The following is a 6872-nucleotide window of genomic DNA, read 5'->3' on the forward strand; positions in this document are numbered from 1 at the left end:
TTGGAATCGAGTTGACGATATCGCAAAAACGATCAAATAATTTCGTCAGACGATTATCGTCATACGTGATTCATGCCCTGATCTTGAAACAACGATAAACAAATCCATAATGCACGACTCAAGATTATGTTTACGTGTCTCGGCGTTTGTTTGTTTCATTTTATCGCTCCTTAAGGCCTATATGCAGCTATCAAGAAAAGCAAAAACTCCATATAAAATGACGTACAAGATGTGGCTAAGAAATTTTCTTGAGTAAAATCTTCTTGAGGCAGTGCGCAGTTCTTATGAAATTCGCTACGCTTTCCACTACGGTTTTCTAAAGTTTTTTTGTGAAAAAAGAACACAAGGCAACCCATGCTTGCAACAGAAATACATGCCCGTTCCATTATTTCTTGAGGAAAGAGCGAGGTCTAAAAAATCTGCAAATCGCTTTATTCTAAAAACCACATGCATTGCTTTTGGTAGGTAACTTTAACTTGGTATTTGGGCAAGATCGTACCCTACTCAATACGCCATGCTTTAAGCAATCCTCTTGCTAGGGTCTCACCTTGAGATTTATTTATTATTAGTAGTAACGCCCAGTTGTCGAAATTCGACACCTTTTTTCGTACACTTTTGAATTTTACCGTCACCAATACTAACTCCTTTATGCGAGTTACTATTTTGAAGTCCACCAGCATAATTTATAGCGAATTTACAGGAAAACTTATAATCGAATTATGAACATTAATACCGGATTGATTAATGCTAATTCTACCAAGTCTCCTCCAAATTTCTTCAGTTGCTTTTGAAATTATACCGAAAAGGGAACCTTGATTTTCATGTATAAAATCAATGCATTTGTATTTGTATGTATAGATGAGATGTTTCTCACTTACTAATGTGTCAAACATATACCAATTCAGACTGTAAATAAGTTTTTCGATTATATTTGTCTGAGAGCCTCTTGGAGGTTAAAAGCTAAATTACCCACATCTACATAAAATCTTTCTTTTTTCATCAGAATGGTCAACGATTGAGAAAATATCTTGAAGGTTTACAACAAAAGATAATACTTCCTTCTTTAACGGCGGTTTCACACGGGGTTTTGTCAAGGCTGGGCCAAAGCCCAATATTTTTTCATTACACGACTGGGCTACCAAGTTACACCAAATTTCATGTTACTAATATGTGTTCTAAAATTGAAACAAATCTGATCATAAATATGATTTTTAGGTTAGCTCTCAATCCCTGCGCCACCTATCGGAAGACAAACACACTGATCCTTCTAAAAACTTTTGCACAAAACAACAATCATTCAATGCGATCTTAAAATCTGGGAAAAATGGTTCCCAATTGAATGATCCTTGCTATTTTATATGTGTATGAAAGTAGGTGTATGAAATTACATTACCTTATCATAAGTGGTTCCAGAGATAATCGATATGAGAATTTCAGTGCCACGCCCCCTTTCCAAAATCTAGCACTTTTCGCCATATGTATGGTATTGATAACACATGTTGCTGTGTCAAATTTCGGGACGTTAGGATAAGCGGTTCCAGAGATAACCGATATGAAAATTTCAGTTTGGATGAGCGGTGCCACGCCCCCTTTCCCGTTATCTACCAATGTTCGCCATAAGTATGGTATTGATGTCATAAATAGTTGTGTCGAATTTCGGGACGTTTGCATATGCGGTTCCAGAGATAAGCGATATACAAATTACAGGTTTTATGGGCGGTGCCACGCCCTCTTTTCGGAAATCTAGGACTTTTCGCCATATATATGGTAAATTGCTGTGTAAAATTTCAGGACGTAAACATAATCAGTTCAAGATGTATGCGATTTGAAAATTTTAGTTTGTATAGGCGGGGAAGGTGCCACTCCCCCTTTTCCAATATCTACCTTTTTTGCTATAAGTACGTTATTGGCAGTATAAATAGCTGTGTCAAATCTCAGAATGTTAGCATAAGCGGTTCCAGAGATAAGCAATATGAGAATTACCACGGTGCCACGCCTCCTTTTCCAATTCCTACCACTTTTTGCCATAAGTATGTTATTGACAGCATAAATAGCTGTGCCAAAATTCAATACGTTAGCATAAGCAGTTAAGATAAGATAAGCGATATAAGAATTTCAGTTTTTATGGGCGGCGCCACGCCCCCTTTTCCAAAATTTACCGCTTTTCGCCGTAAGTACGGTATTTGTAACATAGGTAGCTGTGTCCAATTTCAGGACGTTAGCATAAGTGGTTCCAGAGATAAGCGATATGAGAATTTCAGTTTGTATGGGAAGTGCCACGCCCACTTTCCCGGTAGGTTCACCGTAAGTAGGATATTTACAATCTATGCATCTGTGCAAAGTTTGAGTTTCCCGGTATAGTGGTTTTCTCATTTCAGTTTATATGTCAGGTGCCGCGCCCCCTATGTATCGGGATTAACATAACATGGGATAGTATAATTCGAATCGCATCTTTAGAGTCCATTAACTAACTCTTTATTTGTACATATTTGTATTGCGGCACCCAAACAATTTCATTGTAATTCTTTAACTTTAGGGCGAGACTATTAACTAACCCTTCATATGAACAAATTTAGGTTGTGGATAAGTAGCACAACTGCTCTAGCTTTTAGTATCAAGTCATGACGTGCAACTGCCCTACTTATACTTGCTCCTGTGGATATTCACAAACGATATTAGATATCGACGCCATTTCTACTCCGGACAACATATTAACCATTTCTTTATTAACTATCGTACATTGCTTATTTTGTGGACGCGAAATTGATCGATCCTTCAAGTGGTTTTGATTAATTACACCAGGCTGAGGTTCAAATACCCAATCGGCTAAATCTCGCAAAATAATCTCCTGTGGCACTAATCTTAATTTTTGAGTCCGGGGAGAGTTCTCGCCCTTCTGTAACCCGCAAGAGAAAACTGAAATAACCACATTCTCTGAAACGCATATTTATCGAGAGCTTAAAATACTTTACCATTCCCTCAGTTCATCCGCCAGGGTTATTAAGTTTTCCAGCATTTTAAAACCATACCAAATTGAAAATAAAGAAATGAAATTGTTCAAAATTGGCGAAAATGAGAATGCGTGTGTGAGATACAGTTTTACTTTTTAAAACTGCTCAATGTAAAATTTTAAAAATCCCTCCGAGCAAATATGTACATCGAATAATTCTTAAATCTGAAATGTTTGTGCAAAGTTTCAGGTCCAGATCCTTAATTTGAAAGTAAATTGTCTCTGTACGATTATATATAGATACATATATAGATTTATAATACAAATAGAACCATATTTGCCTCAGAAAAAAAACATTGAAATAAACCCTACAAACCAAAGTTCCCGAAATCTTAACGAAATCTTTAGGAGTATCTGATTTCTGTAACGATTTTTTTATTATATATTATATGAAGTGGTTGACACGAACTCGTAAAGAAATTTCTGTACGAAAAATAAAGAAAATTCTGAAAAAAGTCTGCAAGAAATTCTTCACATAGCAGCATTATTTTCATTTCTTCACCGATTTTCTTCCGAAATTTCGTAAAAGAATGGAAGTGTGCGTAATTTATTTCATTTTAGAAAATTCGGAAAAAAATCGTATGGGATCTTTCCGAATTCGTTAAAATTTCTTTACGATTCAGAATACTCTGAAAAAATGGTTTGCAGGGAAACCATGTAAGATTTCTATATGGGTATATGTACAGAGCAGGGTTGTTGCGAATGTTCGCATTCGCATTCGCAACCGTGGATCTTCCGCATTAATTTTAACATTCGCATTCGCATTCGCAATAATCAACCCGGAGCTTTTGCGAATGCGAATGTTGTGCAAGTGCACCGATAAAAAAAAAATATATATATATATATATATATATCAAACAAAATGACAAATTGTGGTCAATATTTTGCCTGTGGTCGTGGGAGTATTTGGGTAACAAAACTGGTCAAATGTCATATTTATCAACTTTGATAAAAATGTCTTTAAACATATTATTTCTTAAGCTATATAAACGAGCTATCAATGGGCAGTCATACAAGTTCCCACTTCCACTTGACCTTTGACGTACGTCAAAGAGAACATAGTCCTTTTAACAATATTTTTTTTTTCTGTGCTTTCAATACCTGCATTGGTTTCTTTCTTTATTATTATTTTTTTTGACCAATCTTAAAAAAAACTACTAAATACAAAAGGAGAAAGTGTGCACTGTTATTCTTAACCAAATTTTCGTGATTTGCTTTTGATGTTTAATATATTCGTTTCAATAATACCAAATGGGGCTTTTTGGGGGATTTATTTTTAGCAAACATTTTAAAAACAGTAGTTTTGTTTACTTGTCGGGCAATATTTTTTTATTTTGCTCCTTCGCTAAAAACTTCTGTGGCAAAACTGTCCCTTTGCTATTTAAAGTCAAAGAGTAAGCTCCTTCAACAGGGATTTCCAGCAGAAATGATCAACGTCTGGTGATAAAGAGAATTAATTAAAAGTAATTAAAAAGCTATAGGTGTGGCCTATAAATAGATAAGAATTACGTAATTATCTGAGATTCAAATACCTATAAAAAACGGGGTGTTTTTTGTTTTTAAATAATAATATTCGGATCCGATTCGGCTGGCAGCCACGACTTTGAAAACAGAATTTTGTTAAAAATTTTCATTCCTGGAAAATAATAAATTTAATAATTTATTTTCCATATCCACCTATTTAGCTCGCTATAAGCACAAATTTGCAAAGCAGTCGCAGAAGAAAGTATTGGAAATGAATTACAAAAACTAAAATCGAAAATGCTGATGAAGTTACAGATTCCACAAATTCTGAAACAAAATAGGAAAGAGAATGAAGAACTCTTTTTAAAAAGCTTTAGAAAAATCTAACACAACGATCTCGCCGTTATACTAGATTCTAATTGTTTCTTAAAATACTTGACATCCGCATTCGCATTCGCACCCGCGGATGTCTAAAATTCCACATTCGCAACATCCCTAGTACAGAGCAGTGTTGCCACAAAAAAATTACCAAATTCCTCAAAAACAAATGAAAAATCCTCAAAATCTGAACAAATTACTGAAAATTTTCCTGCATACTATTTACAGGTACTTAGTATAAAAATCATTTACATTCTCCATTTCAATTGGTACATTTGTTCTTGCGTCTCAAACAAAGTATCACTGTTATTTTTTATGCCTTGCTTTGTATATAATATTACTGCAACTATATCAGTGCTCAATCTGTTCCTCAAGTCAGTCCTACACATTTTTAAACTATTAAATATAGAAAGGGCTATATTAGTAATGTAGATATAATTTTTTTTTTTGTTAATTTGGAAACTTATATGAACCTGGAGAATGTTTTAATTCAAAAACTTTTTTCCTATAATTTTCCGGATCTAATGAAGAATCAATATGAATATTCTTATGATCAAACAATGCGTGTTCTCTCCATTCGATATCGAGATTTTGCAAGTACAAAATAAGTGAAAATACAACGATGGAATAAAAAAAATTATCGATAACCTTTTGAATGTTTAGCAGCAAATGCAGATGTGCTTAAGAGCGAAAAACACCACACAAGCGGCTTCACAAACCAAGCGAAATATCCCTTTGCTTAAAGCTATTTATGTTGTGTTTGAAGGTTTGGCAAGCCGTTTGAGAGAAATGTGACCGCCATGTTGACGCAAGAGAGAAAAATTGAAGAAAAACAAACTCTTTTACATTGTGAACCGGAAGAAAACTAAAATTCTTTGCTTGAGCGAGTCATGTTTGCATGGTGTATGGCGAAATGCGAAAAGTACCTTTGAAGAAAGTTAGACAAGCCGCTTGTGTGGTGTATATCGCTCCTTGTTAAACTTTGGAAAGTTTTTTTTTCAAAAATTTGTGGAGCGATTTAACAACGCTGTTGTGTAAAACATGGTTGCATTTGTTATCTGCAAATATATCGAGAGAAAATTCCTCAAAATAAAAATCGTCAAAAAATACTCAAGCGCACCCGAAATTCCTCACGTTTTGAGGAATTACTCACAAAGTGGCCACACTGGTACAGAGGCAAAAACAACATTTTTGTTTTCCAGATCTTACGCTGTATCACATTCGCACGAACCTAGCAATGCTTTGCTCGATATGAAACAAAAACAGGGACGAAAACGAATAAATGGAACATAGCAATGCTCAAGCGCTCCAGCGATGTTGTTGTTGATACTGTGTATGAATGAATCCATACAATGTACGGAGCATTCTTAATACTCAAATATATATGTTTTCATTTTTGACTAAGCGATCCAAAATATGTTAGAAATAGCTGCTAGCAGGTTATATAAAATTGGGCCGATTTCACTTATTTTTATTTTAAATATTTTTACAAGCTTTTATTTAACTTGGTCATCCCGCGGAAATCGTCGAAATTTCCAATCGATTTTATACTAACTTCCCGACAAGTCAGAGACTTGAAATTTTCAGCATAGTTCCAAGCACGATAACAATGCAATTTAAAATATAAATGAATTCCCTTTATGGTCCAGGGGTCTTGATTCAAAGGCGGTCAAAAAATAGTAAGATTTATGGCTAACAGAGCGTAATTTGCCAAAGAACGTAAAACCACTATAAAATTGTTAAAGCTGCCGGCTGTAGTGTAGCAAAGCTAATTGTGGCACATTCTAGATATCAACCTAGTCTAGATATGAACCTCGTTGTAGGCATCATATCAAGGAGATACAATTAGAAGACTCCAGATATCGCCCCGCCAGAAGAAGTTAAATATTGCGCCTAAATACATGCACCATTTACATACGCTACAGCGGAAATGGACGACACGCCATTTCTTTAAATGAAATAAACTGCTGCTATATGTACATATCGCACACCGTTTTCAAAAGAGTCACAACTCAAAATT

The sequence above is a fragment of the Rhagoletis pomonella genome, unplaced genomic scaffold (assembly GCF_013731165.1).
Source record: "Rhagoletis pomonella isolate Grant_MI unplaced genomic scaffold, Rhpom_1.0 Rhpom_scaffold_00002, whole genome shotgun sequence".
In the NCBI taxonomy this organism is placed as follows: Eukaryota; Metazoa; Arthropoda; class Insecta; order Diptera; family Tephritidae; genus Rhagoletis; species Rhagoletis pomonella.